This window comes from Rhinolophus sinicus, linkage group LG14 (genome assembly GCF_036562045.2).
Source record: "Rhinolophus sinicus isolate RSC01 linkage group LG14, ASM3656204v1, whole genome shotgun sequence".
In the NCBI taxonomy this organism is placed as follows: domain Eukaryota; kingdom Metazoa; phylum Chordata; class Mammalia; order Chiroptera; family Rhinolophidae; genus Rhinolophus; species Rhinolophus sinicus.
Genome location: NC_133763.1, coordinates 40,742,166 through 40,761,832, shown reverse-complemented (window position 1 = coordinate 40,761,832; position 19,667 = coordinate 40,742,166). Strand labels below are relative to the sequence as shown.

Genomic DNA, 19,667 nt, shown 5'->3' with positions numbered 1-19,667 from the left:
TGGAAGTTGAGAATCTTCTGTTGAGGGCCCTTTTTCTGTTTTGAAATGGAGAAGACGTGACTCACTGAAATGTTTGAGATTGTTGAATAACTCCTTTGCTTGGATTTCAGCAGATATATGTTGGATTTCAATGATATTTGTCACATGGAAATGTTTTAATGTTTATGGTTATTGTGTGTATACCAAATACTTGTGTATAATAGGTGACTGAAATCATCCTTTCAAAAGTTATGGTCAATTGTTTTGTAGTCACTGGGCGTAAAGTTAAATTTCTTACATGTAAGAAGCCATAAAAGAGTCAGGTAACTAAGGAGACTTTATTTTAGTTCCTGCTGACACGATTGCATTATGACAATAAGCACATAGGAAGGGAACAAATGAAATGACATTGAGAAGTTTGCCCTTATTCTTGTAATTCAGGTGCTAGTATCTCATCAAAAGTCTATTTGTGGGTGACACTATTTGATTTCTTTTTTTTTTAAATTAAAGTTTATTGGGGGTGACAATTGTTAGCAAAGGTACATAGATTTCAGGTGTACAATTCTGTAATACATCATCTATATATCACATTGTGTGTTCACCACCCAGAGTCAGTTCTCTTTCCATCACCATATATGGATCCCCTTTGCCTTCCTCTACCACCCCTCTTTCCCCTATTTAATTTCTAAGATGGAACATTTTGGTTATAAAATAAAAATCAAGCAATGGATTGGTTTGCTTGGCAGTGGGAGTAAATAGCACAAACTTAGAACAGAAACATAAGAAAGTTGATGCTGAAATGCAACCAGATGGGGAGGCCACCAGGATAGGGAAGTGTTGCGTTCTTGACCAAGAATCACTTTGCAATCTTCTGGAAGTCCCCGGTCTTCTCAATCAGACTACCTGCCAGCTTGGAAGTCTGCACAAAAGGAAATGGGTATAAGAACTTGGTTTCCAAGATCCCTTTTCTCTGGCAAGCTGTGCTTTAACTGCTTCAAGGTCCAAAAAAGTGATGGAGAATAACATGATAATAAAAATACAAGGAACTGAAAACAAGCTTCCTAGTAAGGAGCTGCTAGCATATTTGTGTGTGGCCATGAAAAGAGGCTGTGAAGACAAAGAGGAATCTCAGGTGAGGGGCACAGTCCTTTTAAGCTGTTGACCCTGAAAAATTCCTTAACAGCTTACAAAGATATTTCTGTTTCTATCCTTTGAAACTTTCCCTGTTTTTGTTTTTTAAATCTTTGATTTTCCTTCCTTTTCACCCTGTCTTTTGGGGAAATGAAAAAAAAATGGGGGAAATGAAAAACGGAAAAAAAGCCCCGGCTTTAAAAAGCTTTTCTAGGAGCTCTTCATATTTTATTTAAATTTACAAGAAATGGTGTTGACAAAGACTGGAAAATCATAAATTCTTTAGAAACACATGGCCTTGGTCTAGTGGAGTAATACCATTGCATGCTAGACTGATTAGACAATGGAAGCTTTGTAGGAAAGCTGAGGTTGTAAAAAGTTGAATGCAAAGGGATAAACTGTATGCTTCTCATGAGTAAATGTGTTCCTGGCTACTGAAAATATTTTGGCAGTGGGAAGTCGAAAGCAGAATTAAACTTGGGATTGTGGCTGAGAACTCGATCCTCTACTTACCACCTTCAATTAATCAAGTACATTTTTGCTACTGCCAAGATTGGTGCAGCTAGCTCTTCAGAACTGTATAAGGCTTAAGTAAACCACTGAAAATTGACGAATTTAGGGTGCTGCTCCGTAGTTTACCAGCATTACTGCTATTAAACATTTTTACTCTAAGCAAAACCACCAATACCATGACTTACTGAACACTTTCAATATGACAGATGGCTTTTCAACCTTCATATATATATATATTATATATATATATATATATATATATATATATATATATATATATATATATGTAATTTTTTAAATCCTCATAACAGCCTATGAGGTGAGTACTTTTATTTTCCTCATTATACAGGTGAGAAAACCTGTACCTCAAATCACATATCTAATAGAGATTGGAGCAATGGTTTGAAAACAGATCTGGCTGATTCTTCACTGCCTACCATAGTACAGACATTTACATAGCAAGTACCACCGGCCAGCGTGGTCCGAACTCTTTGCACATATTAAATCAACCCTCAGACCAATCCCCATAGACACTATTTACAGAGCCTAGATTTTTCCGTAAGCAACGGAATTTGGATAATTCATGCAGGTTAAACATTTTAAGTTTAAAAAACCATGAATAAACTGTTAATTTAGAGACAAAAAGTTTCCTGATAGTGTGAAAGTACATTTTAATAGAATGTAGACAGGTGAGTTTATTTCTCTCCATTCCTTGGGATTTAACTCAATTTTCAGTTAACTTAAAATGAGAAATACTTATTCTGCGTGCTTCTCTCTGCCTCAATTCATACAAATAGTGAATCTAGGATTTGTATACTCGTATGTCTGGCACTTTTTTGCTCTGGAATACATTAATTGTGATAATGGTATCTAATGATTTGGTAGCATTTTGAAGCTTTCAGAGTGCTGGGGTTACTGACCTCATTTGATTCTCAAAACAGTCTTGTGAAGGAAGCGAGTAAGTGTGACCATTTTTCAGATGAGGAAACTGAGCGATGGGGAGGTTAAATGGTGACTTGGAGGTCTCCGTTCTTGGGGACACAGGAGGATCTGGAGCTCAGGCCTTCTGACGTCGCAGCCTCTGCTTTTCTTGTCTGCCATCTATGTCTTGGTCTCGCTGTTGTGTGGATGCTCAGAGAAAAGGATGAACTCATAGGAGAAAAACCAAAGGAATTTACAAAATTAAAAAGCACAAGTAATCTGTCACTTGGCATCTAATTACACTGTATCTTTAGAAAGAGGAAACCTTTAGGGTACTGCACGAGTCTATATAATTGTAGTTCAGGTTAATGACTCTAAATAGACAAACGTTTCACAGGTTCGTATCTGGACACACACAATCAATTTTTAGCTGCTTTCCCCGTTTCCTCATGGTGGTGTATTCTGCCTAATATTTGTCCAAACTTTTCCTGAGGTTTAGGTTCAGGAAATCTGCCTTGAATCATAGGCTTTGATATGGATGTGTTTTCTCTTGGAAATCAGGAAAATCCTGGGGAAGTGCTAATCAGCACAAATCAATGGTGATTTTTAAATTTAATTTATGAGATGGTGGAGAACACATATTTTGGGCGCTCTCGACGTATTACAATTTTGCCTTGTAGCGTCACCTTGAATTTTCAGTATTGAGCTCTTTACCCAATGTTAGTAGGGTATTAATTTCAATTCAGACTCATATGTCAACAAAGATTAGAATAGTTCTGAACGCTTTCTATACTTTGATTTTTTTGAAAATGTCACACACAGGTGGGGAATGAGCTTAGTGACTTGAACTTATTTAGGAGTCAACAGAGGCCTTGAGGGTAACTGACTCCCCCTCTCAGGATGGTTAAATACTGAGAAAGGTTCCGGAAAGAGGTGCAATCCTTGTCTTGCTGAGTTTTGTCCCTGCTCTGAGGTGGGCAGAGCTTGGGTGTCCTTTTAAGAACCTTTATAAGCTTCTGTCTGGCTTCATGGGTTTGTGTTTTTGTGTGATGCCGAAAAATCATTTACTTTTTTACTTTACAAAAAGATGAATCCTTTTCTGGCTTTCTAGAAACAAAAAAAGTAAAATCTTGTTAGTTGCCTTCTTTGCCAGAAATATAATATTAACAAAGACCATTTTCCCCCTAGAATATTAGAAATCACTGATTCCTTTTTACATTGTGACAGGATCTGTAAATTTGCTCACTTCCATGCTGCCTATAAAGGGTTTTCTATTCCTATGTTCAGTTTGTCATTTTCTGATGAACATTTTTGCTGTTTGGAGATGTTTCCTACTGAGCTTTCTGTTGGCACATTTTATAGTAGGTCTAGAAGTAAGACCATTTCTAGTGGGTAGTAGAAACCAGGCCGTTGTTGCCCAGATGAGTGATGAAGGTAGCTCCTTCCTCTGGTGACTTTCGGTGGGTGTAGGGCCTGCTTTCTGCTTCCCACAGACTTCACATTTGTTGTTTCAAGTATCGTAAAGCACCTTGCAAGTGTAAGGTAACATTTTCTTGAATCAAAGAGAGTCACACATGGCCAAAGATAGTTCCAGCTGATGTAATAGCAGTAGGAGAGTTTCAATGTGTTAAGGTCCAGGACAGAAGGAAGACATAGCATCGGCTTAAGGGTGGGTCAGGGACACAGGTACGGACATTATTGAGAAGAAGTAGTGTCATGTTTTGGTTCAAAACATGGTTTCTGAGTTGGCTCTCAGTTTGAATTCTGGCTATATTCCTTACGAGTGTGTGATCGTGGGCAAGTTACTTAACCTCTTTGAGCTTTAGTTTCATCTATAAATTGAGGTTAGATGAGAAATGAGATAATGCATGTAAAGTGCTTAACAGAGTATCTAGGTCCAATGTGTGTACTATTGATAAGTAGTAGGTGTTATTATTTTTATTGTTACTAATATTACAACTGTCATTACTAGTGTTAATTGGTTTCAGATTCACTGGTATACGTAGGGGTTGAATTGTAAATTGAGTGCCAGAACTAATGATATTGGAGGAGCAAGATTAGGAAATCAACTTTGTTCTTTCTAATGTGGTCTTATATAATCTGTTTTATTCTGTACAGCCATCTTTCTCCCTCCTGTGGCCTTAGAGAAACCACCCTTTTCCCTTTTCCAATCATGTTGTTTGGATGATTTAATCAATTAGACTATCCCATCCCTTTGGCCACAGAGATGGGTTTGGGGATGGGGCAGTCACTCAGTTGGGACCGATATGTGTTGAGACATTTGCACGAGCAGTTTTGTTTTGCTCTGCTCCTGCTATGGAAGGGTGTGGAGGAGAGCGTGGAGGAGCTCAGCCATCTGGATATCACATGGAGTTTCAAATCAGACCGGGTTCAGAGGGAGCAGAGCTAATGAGGATTCTGTGGTATCAGGTAAGGCTGGAATCCAGCAGTGCCCAAAGCTCAAATACATACATCTGTGGAGTTTTGCATGACATGAGCCAGTGCATTCTTCCTTTCTTTCTTCCTCAACCCAGTTTTCCTTGGTTCTTGTAACCAAAAGTGAGAGAACTCTAAGGGACTCACCTGGTTTTCTCAGATGATTTCAGTTGGGTAGATATGTGAACCTTTCTTCTATTATCAAAGTGGTCTACCACTTGGAGACCATTCTGTAGCCTCAGCATCTTCTGTTGTATATAGAAGAGGAGACATGAACAGAGTCCTAGAGCATCTCTGTTTTGCAGCATGTAAAGAATCAAAGTATAGTCTCAGCTTTGTGGTAAATGCTTTCTATTCCTTATCATTGACTCAAGGGGTATCATGGATCTTCAGGTTGGGAGCAGACTCTGAGTCATCAGACATCCTTCCCACGTTTGTCTGTGCATTACAAGATCAGGAAATGGGCACACAGGCCTCTGCAGACCGGGAACTGACTTTCTCCTGATGCCCCCCAGCCGTGTCTGTATATTTGGACTGCACAGAATGATTTGAAAATGACCTGAAAACCTCAGGGTGAAAAGGACTTAAAAGAGCCTCTCACTCCATCACCTGGAAATGAATCGGGCTCAGGGATATTTACTGATTTGGACAAGATGGTCTAAGAAGTCAGAAAACCCTATAGGGTTCTGTGTGACCACTGAGCTGTCACTTCACCCATCTAATCCTTAGTTTCCTCGTCTAGAAATGGGATAATAATTTCTACCATACAGAATTGTTGTAAAAATAGGGTTAATTGATGTAAAATGCCTGGCATATTACTCGATAAATGATTAAGTATATGAATTTGCATAAATCATTCAGAGTTCTGAATGTGGATGGGGTAAAGTCAAAATGATGATTCTAGTGGCATTTTCCTGAAACTCAAGTTTATTTAGCTTGATTCTTTCTGGCTCAGAGTATTAAGAAAATTATAGTACAGACATGTATGTGTATGTATATAGGCACACATATGGTTATTTATCCCTTATATTTTCCTGGGCTTTTGTGGTAAGACTATGTAGGTGTTTTTTTCTTTCTTTCTTTCTTTCTTTCTTTCTTTCTTTCTTTCTTTCTTTCTTTCTTTCTTTCTTTCTTTCTTTCTTTTTTTTTCATAGAGAGTTTAGTTCAGAGATCTGCAATGAGATTTTCACTGAAGGTAGTTGATGCCATAACACTCATCAAATGTCCCTCCCGTCGCCCCCAGGGTATAAACCAAATTAGCAGCTATATCAGATTCAGGATTGGAGATTTGGTTCTTCAGCACTTTAAATACATTGCCATTTAAAAATAAATTTGAGCTTGCTGAGAAAACCAAGGGATACTTAGTTAACTTAATGTAGAAAGAGCTTTAAAATTGTTTGTGTAATGGAAATTCACCACTCTCTATATTCTCTCCATTAAGAAACTGTAGTGTTTTTCCCCCCCTACGTAGCTTATTAGCAGAGACCTGCTTCTGTCAAGCCATCTTTACATTGTGAGCTCAAGTTTCTGTCCCATCTGTAATCCCCTACTGTATGTCTTAGGGGAGTATTTGCTCCGGCTGTGCCCTACACTGTGTGTTTTTTCACTTTTCCACCCTTCCCAGCCTGACTTGTCCACCTCAGAGTGTTCGTATAAGGGTACATGGACCTCCTCCCGCCCAGGCTGTGCTGTTACGGCAGGTCAGCCTCTCAGCATTTGTACCTGGGTGACTGGTGAATCTCCATGTCCCCATGCCCGGCTTCCAGACCTCGTGTGAGCTCGGAAGCTCGCCCTGCAAAGCAGCACGTGTGGGTTGACAGCAATACTTGAGAACCTGTGATGGTTTCCTACTAACTGTGTGTCTCCTTGGAACTCTGCCTGGCTTTTCCAGTCACAAGAAAACCCTCTCAACCAAAGGTTCCTCGGCTTTTCTTGGGTACAGGTGGTCTCAGGGACCACACCTTGGCATGACTTGAAAGATCCTTATTGGCTCATGCATGCACATTGCTCAACAACTAGGAACATCTTTCACGTATCTGTATGTACCCAGGATGAATCATTTTGACATGTAAATATAATCTCTTTTTATAGTTATTTGAACTCCCACTCTTATTAGAAGTTTAACGTTTCTCTCGAAGAATTTTCCGTCCTAAGTTATTCAAGAGTCTCTGGGGCTTTCGCAGTCCACAGGGCCCCAATCAATCATGCTTGCAAGCACCCTGAGGACCGGTCCTGGGTGGCTCCTTCACCAGCGCCGATGCTGACATGCCCTGTAGTTCCAGCGCGGCTCAGCCCCACACCACCCACCAGCTTCCTTCTGACCCTACAACATTCTAGCCTCTGTGTTGAGCCTGGCCAGGCCGCATTTCCCCAGCTTTGCAGTGAATTCTCTTCAGGGGCTCCTGGTATCCTTTCCTTCCAGCAAGTTTGGGTCAGGACTCCTTATTCGGCCCCTACGGGGATACCAACTCCACTCTCATTGCAGCATTGGGGATCCCTGGTCTCGTTCCACTCAGAAGGTCTTGGACGTTTTTCCTGCACATCAGCCAACTTCCAGCCTCCAGCAGGCTCAGCCTATGAGGGGTACTGTGAGGGGTCCATCTCTGTCAGCCTACAAAGGCCTCCTTCAGTTTCTCCCCGCTGTGCAGTAGGTGGCTGCCTGTATTTACATTACTGAGGGAGAGCTCTCCAGGGATTCCTTCCTGAACAAAGAAAGCTTGTTCCAAGGTCTCCTTTGTGTCTATTTAAGCCAGAAGGAAGGAATAGCTTCTGCCCTTCCCATATCTATCTATAGATATACCTATAGATATATATCTGGTCCTTAACACAATTTCTGCATCATTAGCAGCATTTCCCTTTGTTTTTGCACAGAGCTGCGCTTTTTAGGAACCTCTCTGTTTCCATCTCTTTGCTGGTGTATTGCACAAGGGCGTTTAATACTGGTCAGATTTTCCTATTCTTACCACATTTCATAGAACTCTAGTACATGAGCCATTCAAGGATCATTCTTTACACAACTGAGTAATTATTCAAGTTCATTTTTGGTCTGCTTTCTAATTGTTTTTGAGCTAGTTCAAAGAACTCTTCAGTTTTCTAACCTTAATACAGTTGAAAACTTACAGAACCACATTTCCCAAGGATGCCCATTGTCCTGAGAAATGTTAGTAGGGAAAAATGTTACTAGCCTGGGAAAAACATTCTTGTTCAAATAAGTTTGGTGGACACTGCATGTTCTATCCCTCCCGCTATGGGAGGGATATAGCATAGTAAGCACTGAAGAGTCCTGAAGTGAGGGAAACAGTTACATTTGCTTAAGCTTGGATTGCTAAAATTTGTATATGGGTAGCTTTGAGGCGTTAGGTGATCCCTTCAAACTTACTATGTTAAAACAGAACTACTTCCCCCCCCTTCTTTAAGCCCATTTCTACCTGGGGAAAGCTGTTCCTTAGCTCACACTGCCAGGAACTAAACAGTTACAAAGGCCTTAGCTAAGGTGCCTCACCCAGAGTATTGACGTAATCTCCTAAGTAAATGTATCTGCCTTTGGGTTTGAGTCCCTCCAAACTAAACTTCAGAGCAATCTTAAAGAAATGCAAAAATGGTTATGCCACTCATAGGTTTAGAATTTGATAGTGGACCTCTGTTGCTTATAAGAGAATAAAATCCAAACCCTTTTACAAGTCACCCAAGGTTATTCGTGATCAGGTCCCTTGCCTGCCTCTCTCACCTTTTCTGCTTTCCTACCCCCATAAAACTCCTTGCTTCAGTCCCACCAAATTATTAAAGTCATCATCACTCTCCAGATGACTATTTATTAATAGAGCTTCTTGGGCCAGGAATGCCCCTTCTTCCCCATGTCCCTTGTCCCCTTGTCTTTAGGGACTTCACGATACCACACATGCATACGCTGCCTCAAATCTGAGAACGTGTGTGTGCTTTATCTAGAGCTCTGAGTGTAGTCAGCTCTTGGAGGTATCAGATCCCCCCGGGCCTGACTTTGTCCACTTGTCTCTTCCTGTTTCTGAGTTCTCGCTGGACCTGTGTCCTCGTACAGAGATGTGACCTTGACACATTAAATCGGCTCTCTTCCTCAGCTCCTGTTGAGACTTCGAACAGCCTGGGCGTCCCCCTCCCTTCCCCAGCGAAGTTAACAGCTCAGAGCCTCTGTGCTTTGATCTACCAAAGGGGCCTGCTGGTGGTCCTGCCTCACAGGATTGTAGTGAAGAGTAGGAACCAAATTCTGTGCTGCCCTGCAGCCACCAGTGTGGGGCGGAGGCTGAGTCAGTGGCGACTTTTCAGCTATTCACCCAACAGCCTTCGTTCTGCGAATATTTACACGCTCCCTATGCCAGTCACCTGCCAAGTCAGGGTCCACAGGCGGTTTCCTGCCCTCAAGGCGCTGTTGGGGGTCAGGAAACAAAACAAGGAAAGCGGAAATAAACAACAAGATAATTATGATACAAGCAGTGATAAGTGCTATGGAGGAGATAAACAGTAAAATGATGAATTCCTGGAGGCAGCCACGGAATTGAGTGAGCCGGTGGTGCTGGCGACTCAGTGGGGGAGGATGCTGACTACCGCATACTTGCTCATCAAGTTTTAAGTGGTCATAGAGCCAGCACATGTTAGCGAGACGCTAGTCCCACGTCTTCCAGTAGAACCCCTTGTGATAGCCCTTCAACTTGGTCTCAGCTGCGTCAACTCTCAAATTCCATCTGATTCTAAATCGCCGCTTATTGGCAAATGTAATATGTACATATTTTATAAAGTAATATTTTGATTCGCTAATTCTTAGTTGTGTAATCCTCTCAGAAAATACCTAGGCTTAGGCTTTTCCTTTTAGCCCAGGTCAACTCTATTTTCAGCAATATTGACATCCCTTTAAAATTTTAATAAAGACTAATTGTGCATGTACTTTGGAGAGATTTAAAGGCATGGTAAAGAGGTAAAAGCATGACAAAGGTTGTTGCTTTGATTTTGCATGCTCACTTGGTATAATTATGCAAATGTTGTCAATTCCAGAAAGGGAAATCTACGTTGAGGACTGAAATTCATTTTCTCTTTGTTGTCTCAAGGGTTCCTCCAGAACCCTTCAGAACACTGAATTTTTTGGGTAGTATTTTTCAAAAATTCTATTGGATTCCTAATATACATGTAAATAAACACACAGATATGGGTTTATAGATATATTATATGCATCTATAGACATATTGTCTATAGTAACTTATTTATTGAACCTTATCTTTATAGCTATATTCATAAAATAATGATTTTTAACTTATATACAGAGGGTGCCAAAAAATGTATACACATTTTAAGAAAGGAAAAAAATTGTATTAAAATTGTGCTGATGGTCACCACTTTGAGCACCTCTTGTAATTGCAGAAGTCAAATGTGACTTGTATTCGTCTTTTGTTATCAGTATATATTGAGTATTACAATTTTAATACAGTTTTTTTCCCTTTCTTAACATGTGTATATAGTTTTTTGGCCCCCTCTGTACATATATTTTCTTAAGTACCATGTAGCCAAGCATTGTGATTCCTATTACATGATGACCTATCTGAGCTTCATTATGCCTTTGGGTAAGGCTGTTCGTGTATAATATAAGCTTTCTTAAACAGGCTTTTAAGCCAGAGGTGCTTTTAACCCTCTCTTTAAAGAATGCTCCATTTTGCAGCAGATACAAGTAATTAAATAAATGATTACAACATATAGCATGCTAAGTGCCGTAATTCACTGAAAAACGAAGAGATGCTGTAAAGGACCGCGAGAGAAAAGGGATCAGCTTTTCCTAAATGTGGTTAAGGAAAGTGCTTCAGAGTTTATCCTTCTGCGGAACCTAGACAGGAAAATAAGGGGGACGCTGCTGGCTGGTATTTTTTAAGCACTCACCAATGCCGTGTCCTTATGCTACCATTTTACTCTGTTTTATGGCTGAAGAAATAGGGTCAGAGGTATATAAATAAATCAGAGCTTGTAGACGATGAGCATGGATCTGAGACAATGTCTGTGTAACTTTAAAGACCACGTTGTTAATGATTTTACTGCACTGCTTCTAAGCAGAAGTGGGAAAGCACCTGCTAGATAGAGGGAAATGTCATGTGGGAAGATACAGAAGGGGACATCCACGTGGAATGTTTGGTGTTCCCAAGAGAGTCCTTGTAGCTTGAGTGTCAGATGCAGCTGGGGAGAGCGAATCTGAAGGCTCCAGAGATTGGGGCCAGAGTTTGAGGGCTCAGGGGTCTTACAGGGTCTCCATTGATTCTTATGAAGGGCCAGTGAGTGGCTTTTAACAGACACATGTGAGATGACCCACTGTGCACGTGAGCTAAGCACTGTCAGCGGGACTGTATAGGACTGTTGTCATGTATAGGGCTGTTGTCATGTCAGCAGCTGGAAGAGCCGGTATGAGACTGAAGCAGTGTGGTTGAACACTGTGCAGACCTTACCAGAGCATGGCAAGAGGGGCGCAGGGCGCGGCAAGAGGGGCGCAGGGCACGGCAAGAGGGGCGCAGAGTTTGAGACCCATGACCCATGACAGGGTAAGGACAGAGAAGAGAGAACATTGACTTCTGGAGCTTCTGTTGGATGACTGGAAGGGAAGCTGAGTTCACAGCAAGGGACGATAATGAAACAGGTTTAACTTAGTTTTTTTTATTTTTTATTTATTTATTTTTTTTTAATTTAAGAGTGTTCTAATGGCATTTATACTCACTTTCTGTGGATATATTTTGCAACCCAGTGGGTATTTTATCGGTTTTGTTAGTCAAAGGTTTTTATTTTATTTGCCATTTTTAATTTTCCCTGTATTTCATTTTTGATATTTTTTTGTACTTAATTATCTAGTGGAGACTAGAACTCTTAAAACCTTTTTTTTGGGGGGGGAAGGGTTTATTATTTCTTTTAACAATTGAAATATTAATTTTTTGTAATAGGAAACTCTCTAGGAAGATTTGTCTGTGTTTCGAAGCCAATGGCAAATCCATGCTGATTAGTCTGCACGTTCTTATTCCCAGCTTAGCTGTAGGGCCATAGCCCACCTCAGCTGTGTCCAGAGATCCTTACCCTGTCACGTTGGTTTAAAGGTAAGGTTTAGTGTTTCCAAGTTACATATGGAGTTCATTGAGTCTAACTTGATTTTAATAAATTGTTATTATGAATATGATGGTTGAGAAACCCACAGGGAGAGTTGGTTAACTGCAGTGCATGATTTTATAATAGCCAATTGACTTGTCTGTACAAGCAGCTGTGATGCAAAACTCTTGGCCTTTCGCCCTTTATCTGTCGTGCCTATATGTTTCCCATCTACAGCATCTTTTAGGAAAGGAGGGTGGTATTTTCCATATTTATTCTCCCTTTTGTTAATGGCTTATGCTCGTCTGGAGGAATAAAGACGTGCTGGCCTTTGCTTTCTGTGCTCAGTGACAGGAGTGGTGTGTGTGTGGCTGGTGCTGGATGAATGCTGTCATGTGCATGGGATTGGCAGAGGAAGCGTGCATCAGAAGCGTTATGAACACCAAACAACTGCAGGAAACGATACTTCGTAGTCACTGCAGCTGCGTGGAGTTCAGCCATGCAAGCTTCCTCTGGATAGAGTTTAGTTTCTGAGTCACTTGTTTTCCACCTAAGCACCTGTGTCTTTGGAGGACTGCAATGGAGAAAGATTAATTGATTATGAGCCTTTCTTTGGTTTGCCTCAATGCCATTTCTAAGGCCCTTTGGGCATGAAAAGTCCTGCTGAATCAGCATACTATCTGAGGACAAATAGGGTCAGGACCAGCCAGTGCATAGAGTAGTTGAAAATCATTAGGTTAGAATGAATAAATGGCACTTAAATCTTCCAGAGTATTCCCCCTGGAACTGGGTTTGCACACAATTTCACACTAAATGTGCTTGATGACCCTCAGAATATGCTTTACCTTGCTATTCTCATCCTGTTTCTGTGCAAAGGATATGAAGGGTGATGTTTGCTGCTTCTGTGTGGGCAGGTACCTTGCAGATCATTTCCACTCTTAAAATTGTTCTTCTAAAGTAGCTGCCTACTCATAGTTCATCTTAGAATGGTCACCTTAGAACGGTTATATTAGGTATGGGAACATACACTACACCATTTTTTATTGGTCAGTCTAGGTCACGTGTTGATGCTGATTGACAGCATTAGCTATGGATTGGGTAAGGTGATACAAAAATGCATTGAAGGCCAGATTCAGGTTAGAATGAACTCTGTTCTGCTCCCTGAGTCTCCAAAGTTGAACGTTGCTTTAACAAAGCTACGTCTGAAATTTTTCTAATAGCCTAGGAGGTTTTTGAGAGGAAGCAGCAGAAAAATGTGAATTTATTGACTGTCAGATGATAAAGAACAATTTCTTAGGGAGCTAGTAGTTTAAAATTTCATAACATTATTGTGAAACTACTATGAAATATAATAAAAGGGAGATAGTATTAATTAGTATTGGTTTTCCAAAAAATTACTGAGGGGTTTTCACATTTGTTGTAACTTGGATTTTTGTCAGTAGACTGCCCACAAGATTTTCATAAGTAGATAGACATTTAAGTAGATAAATAAGCAATGAAACACATTTCCTCATTGTTCTTACACTGTTTTGTGCTCATAGTTGGACTCCCTTGTCCAGTATTTGAAAGAGTCCTAGTGAGGGCACAGAAGTTTCCCAAGTAGCAATAGTTCCAATTAATGGATATTGAGTTATTTAGAAAATCGTCCCTAATGTTAAACCATAATCTGTCTTCCTAAATTTTCTACTCATTGATCCTGGAGCAGCATAAAATTAATTTATAAATCTTCTATAGGAGAATCCTTCAAATGTGGGAAAATTTCTATGCTCCTCGAGGTCTTTTCTTCTTGAAATAAACAAAATAAATGTTCTTTCATTATCCTCAGTTCTTTCTTTATCCAACCCATGAGTGAGGATAATTTGCAATCTCTTATCATGATGACACATATAAAACAGAGCAGTTAAAGATTAAGACATTTAAAATTGAAAAAGAGATTAGAAGCTAATTAGAGGAAGGGATACACTATCGTCACACCAGGTAGGTTAAGGATTACATTTATCTGTGAGCTGTCTTGAAGTCAAGCACAAAACAGATTAATTCAGATGAACTAGCCTGAAAGCCTTTGTGCCCAGTGGAATTTGGAAAGAACAAAGTCTAAGAATTAAAAACAAAAATTGTTATAGAAATAAACATACAGAAATGTAGAAAGAGTGCTACACTGACCAATTATATACTCATTATTCAAAAGTTGTTAATATTTGACCACATTTGCTTTATGTGCTATTACTATATGTATATATTGCTGTTTGCTGAACCATTCAAAGTAAATTATAGGTAAGCATCATGACATTTGCATCCTAAATGTCCTGGCATAGAATTAACCCCTCCTGGTCCTTTGCAGAATGTGAAAGAATTCACAGACTCAAAAAAAAAAAAAAATAGAAGTTAGAGTTTATTTAAGAAGAAAGTCGCTGGCAGAGAGGCAGCCAGGGGAAGGGTCTCAAGTGAAAAACTCTCCCTAACTTCAGGTTGTCTTTTTCTTATATACGAAAGGATAGGTAACTTTTCTTACAGCAGGAGATATGACGTCCATCTGACGTATAGACTGAGGTTATTTTATTGACATGTGCAGGTTATACAACTAGTTTCTTTCTGCACATGCTCTTACCCATAATGCATACAGAAAGATCTATGGGGGTGGAGGGCCACGCCTTAATGTTCATTTTATTCTAATTGTGTTATAATGAGGCTGGAGTTCAAGCTGAGGGTAGGCCCTAGTGATCTGCACGGGTGTCAAAAACTTGATTTTTCTGGTTGGGTCTTAATCTCCTTTCTTGAAGCATGTTTGACAGGAAGATTTATCTCTAGGGCCTGAGTTTGGGCAGTCGCTGGGGAGGGAGATGCAGGCCAGGCCGGTCCTACTTGGGCTCACTTTTATTGACTCTTTTTCTGCCTCATCACTGAATACTTCAAGCTTTATAGTTCTCAAGATGGGGCTGTTTTCCTGCCTAGCCATACTGTCTTTATCACACATAACAAAAGGAATAACACTTCCATAATTCAATTTAATATCTAGAATATACATTTAATTTCACCAGTTATCTCTAAAATATATTTTATCGTTGGTTTCTTTGACTCAGGATAGAATCCATGTTTAGATAAAATCAATTGCGTTTGGTTGTTCTGTCTCTTAAAGAAAAATATTTTCTTCAACAGTTTTGTAAATATATTATTTTGTGTTCAATTTTCTGATAGCTAAAGGTGATGATCATTTCTGATGGCTTTTATTGGATTTAAATTACTGGGTTTTTTTGTTTAAGTTTAGAATAAAACTTGAGTTTTCTATAATCTAGGGCACTTTTAAAAAGCTTGGTTGTATGCACTATAGGAGGGGCTCAGTAAGTGGTTTTTTGTAAAATCAAAAACCTTAAGCCCTATACTGCTGAACAACTGGGAAGTGCTTTAGGACTATTATGTACCACGCTCTGAAACAACCATCCAGAATTATTCAATATGTTTTTGTATAGAGTTTAAATAAAATGAATGTACTCTTGTAGATAAATCAATCAGTAAACCATGTTTGTTTGTCAAGAAACTGCTCAAGGATCCTTGAGAGAGTCTTAGGAGCTTGAAGTCTAAGATTTTCATCTGGTTCAAAAAAATGTTATCAAGAAAGCATTTAAGCCATTTAGACTTTATCAAAAATGTCAGTGTTCTGATCTAGTCCTGCCTAAAAGAACTATGTAATTTTAAGGATATTTAGAGTGTTAGATGTCATATTTTTGCCCATGAAGGAATTTCATTTCCATGGAGAGTTTACCTAAATATTAAGTATGACTCACATTTCCAGGATATTCTGATCTAGAGGTTTCACTGATTCTTTTTTTCCATGCATCCTATTATATTTAAATTTTTCTTACAGTTTGGATTTAAGGACTAGATTACAAGAGAGCAGAATAAATAGTTTTTAGAAATACCTTGCATTTCCATGGTACCGTACATTAATCTCAAGATAAAGATCATGTTTTTATTTTATGAAGTATTGAAAAAGTACTGAAATATAATCTCTTCCACACTTAATATTTTCTACTGTTCCTAAACCTGCACTATTCATTGTCATGGAAAATATGTCATTACACTTTAAAAAGATTCAACAGAATTAAAAATCCATATTTAGTTTATTCAGGATTTCTAATAAGAATAGTAAAACAACAGAATGATACTAATTTACTATTACACACTAAAGAAGTTTTTTTATTTAAACTTTTAAAAACAAATTATTTTAAGTGTTTTTCCAGGACCCATCAGCTCAGAGTCAAGTAGTTGTTTCAATCTAGTTGTAGAGGGCACAGCTCACACTGGCCCACGTGGGGATCGAACTGGCAACCTTGTTATTAAGACCACTGAGCTCTAACCAACTGAGCTAACCGGCCACCCTCAAGATTTTTTTTGGCTGAAAAGAATAAAAGCAATACATAAGCAATTTAATAATACCAAGGTAATCTTTACCTTCATAGATAGTTTCTCTTTAGTGCATGTATTTACATCTGTGAAAGTTTATTAACTTCTAAAACTTGATCTAAATAAATATAGACATAGAGGGTGATTAAAATCTGAAGGTAGTCAGTATTTCAGCAACAATACCAGCTAATTAATCAAGAAAATCAGTTTATGGAGCAGTGGAATGGCTCCTCATTTCCTTACTATAAATCAAATTATTTTATCTACTTTGCACAGTTTCTGAGAAGATTAAAACAGATCATATATTTTAAGGTTTTCAGCATAATGCCTGATGTGTAAGTATGTGCTAGAAGAATGTTAGTTGATAAAATATATGTTGAAACATAATTTATTGTACAGACGCGGTTCTTTTCATACGTGTACATATTGTTTCTCTTTCCTGAAATGGAACCTCTCTTTTCACTACAGTTTTCATTTCATAATATGAATCAATTTGAAGTCAAGGTATAAATTTAATTTCTCTGAGGAAGCAAATAAGAGAGGGATGAAAACATAGATAAAACAAAATGCATAAAACATTTACTACTGATTGCTCAATAATAATCAGTAGCCATGTTATAATTTATGGCCCATTTAAAATTATATTATCTATATGCTGAACCATATGAAATTGCTAATATTTGAGAAAAATTACAGTTTCATGTGGCTTAACTTAATATTTTGGTTCTAGATGGCTTAAGAAGAAAACAAGATGATTGCTTTAAAATGAGAATTGTCAGTATAGATAATGGAAGTTGATGTTTTCTGCATTTTTTTTTTTTTTTGGTGCTGGTAAAACTATAACCAATTGAGTATATGTTGAGTAAGGAGGGTGTTTTCCTTTAGCATAAAGAGGAACTTGGAAACAGTAATGGTATTGCTTCTGTTTCTGTATTTGAAAAAAGTTGCTGGAATTAGTCAGGAAACCAGGGTTTACGTGATAAAGAGTTCTCCAGTTCTCTCTCTTGTGATTGGTTGACCTCTCATTTGTTAAATTCTCTCTTGGCTAGTCAACAAAATTTTAGTGTTGACTATTTATTTGGAAATTCAACTTATCATGAATCAGGCTTGCTTTTAGTAGGCTGTGTGTGTTAATTAACATAAGGTCTGTACCCATGTATCTGATTCTTTGTGAAATTGTATTTCTATTGATAAATGATAAACATTAGTAATTACTGCTTACAATTATGTATGCTTTACCAAATTTTAATTCCCTCAAGAATAGTGATTTGCGGTGTCAAAGACAGATAGATTTAAATTTTTTTCTAGACTTTTTTCCAGAAAGGAAAAAAATATTCTAAGCTGGGAATTAAAGATAAGAACTTGGGGAAACATTTTTTGCTGCTCCTCATGTTCACTAGTGGTAACACCCAAAGTGGCCCATACCTGGCATTCTTTTTAATAGCACCTTTTTATTCTGCAACTATCAAAACATTACTCTGCCTCCTAAGTGGTATTAAAATAAATAAACTCTGAAAATCAATAAAGAATGTGTTTAGGTCTTTGAAATCTTATGCAAATACATCAACATCACATGCAAACAAATTTATGGCTTTCATACAACTGTGTCACAGTCTTTGAAATCTATTAAGAGCACATCTAATGATGGTTTATTCTTTGACGGTAAATTTCATGAGTGCAGGGGAGGGTAATCAATAATGCAAATTTATAGATGTTCCCTTTACTTAATTCTATTTCCCTTGAAAATGTGGAGAATTTGAAATTGAGAGTTCCCTATTTAGCATTTTAAAAATCAGCATAATTAATCTTGTTCAGATTATTGAATATTTCAGTTAGTAGTCCTGACACTTTAGCATTGTTTTTTAGAATGATAATTCTAAGACTATTGGCTGATCACCAGAATATGGGGAATAATTTGTGGCCATTCTTGTGGCTGATTTTAAAGTTTTATGTATCTTCAGAATGTACATTATTATTTTTGAAAAAGGCTTGCATTTTTGCCTTTATATTTAGAAATTGCTTGAATCATTAGATTTTTACAGTGATAAGTAAAACTCTCTTATTTTCTTTACTAGGTTTCAACCAACTCTTGAGAAATATGTTAGTTAACAACAGAATAAAACTTGAGAACGAATGAAAAATCCTGTCTATTAGTAATGATAAACTGGAGAGCCAATTTAACTATTAAAATAGTAATCTGGATTTTTAGGATGCCTCTCTTGGGGGAAACTGCCACTTACAGTTTCATGTGTTTTTGATCAGCACATCAGTATGTCGGATAGAAATTTCAATGATCTACTCACAAAAAAAAGTGTTATATTCCTGTCTTGATTTTGACTCAAATTGGAAAAATTGATGTGTAAAAATTGATAGAATAATGCAGTACCCTCTATCTGAAAGATTTCAGCTATTTCAGATATTGTCAATATGACCGCTGGTTTCCAGGAACTCAGCAATGATGTGTATAGTGGAGTAACATAAACCATAACGAATCGTATTTCTGTGACTCTCACCTTCCTGAGGTTTCTCACCTTGTTTCTGCAAGTCCTCTATCTCATGTCATCTCTTGAGTCGTCCTGTTGGTTACGGTGGGATTAGCTGTCATGTTGCTTCTTACCTGCTCCACTGGCCTCATTTGTGTCATCTGTGCGCTTGCTTATGAGTGTGCATGGGATGGGCTGATGCTCTAGAAGACTCCAGGCTCTTCTTCTGTTGCTTCCTAATGCCTCTGTGGCTCCCGACAGGTAAGGCTGTTGGATGCCACCATGGCAGTGAAGCCTTTGAGCGCTGGCTGGGCCACTGGAAGCTCTCAGGACAGCAGAACCCTATGATTCTGGGTAGAGAAGAAGGAGACTGCCTTTCTCAGCTCTCTCAGTACTTTGTCCCTGTATTATAGCCTGTACCCTCCCTGAGCTCAGCAGGTGTCCTTGCAGTAGAGACAAAGAAACAAGTGTGAGCCCCATCATGCTATGGTGGGACCTCCTCCCTCTGTGTGTGGGAGTCTTACTCTTGAGTTCCCCCCACCCCTTGTTTTTTCCTGTTTGCATTGTCATTAGAATGAATTATTTGTCATTAGGCATCTCAGTTCCTCACACAGTTAGATTAATGACAGGTCACCTGTGAGTCTTAACAAGGAAGTCAGGCATGGTTGAAACATGAAGGTTTTGTGTTGTAGTTTCCAGTGGTGACACAATCCCTGGAGTTTAAAG

At 38.6% G+C, this 19,667-nt stretch overlaps 1 protein-coding gene and 1 long non-coding RNA gene across 4 annotated transcripts in view; one reads left to right on the top strand and one right to left on the bottom strand.

Annotated features, from left to right (window-relative positions):
* Nucleotides 1–19,667, top strand: part of VAV3 (vav guanine nucleotide exchange factor 3) — a 329,840-nt gene that overhangs the window by 81,371 nt on the left and 228,802 nt on the right. The gene's annotated exons all lie outside the window — the stretch shown is intronic.
* On the bottom strand, nucleotides 263–19,520 carry LOC141568617 (uncharacterized). Of its 2 annotated transcripts, none has more exons than XR_012491786.1 (3): nucleotides 18,990–19,520; nucleotides 2,544–2,772; nucleotides 263–898 (listed from the first exon to the last, which is right to left on the bottom strand). It is a non-coding gene; the product is annotated as an uncharacterized LOC141568617 (long non-coding RNA). The 2 variants fall into 2 exon arrangements; XR_012491787.1 differs by having other exon boundaries at nucleotides 264–898; nucleotides 19,076–19,520.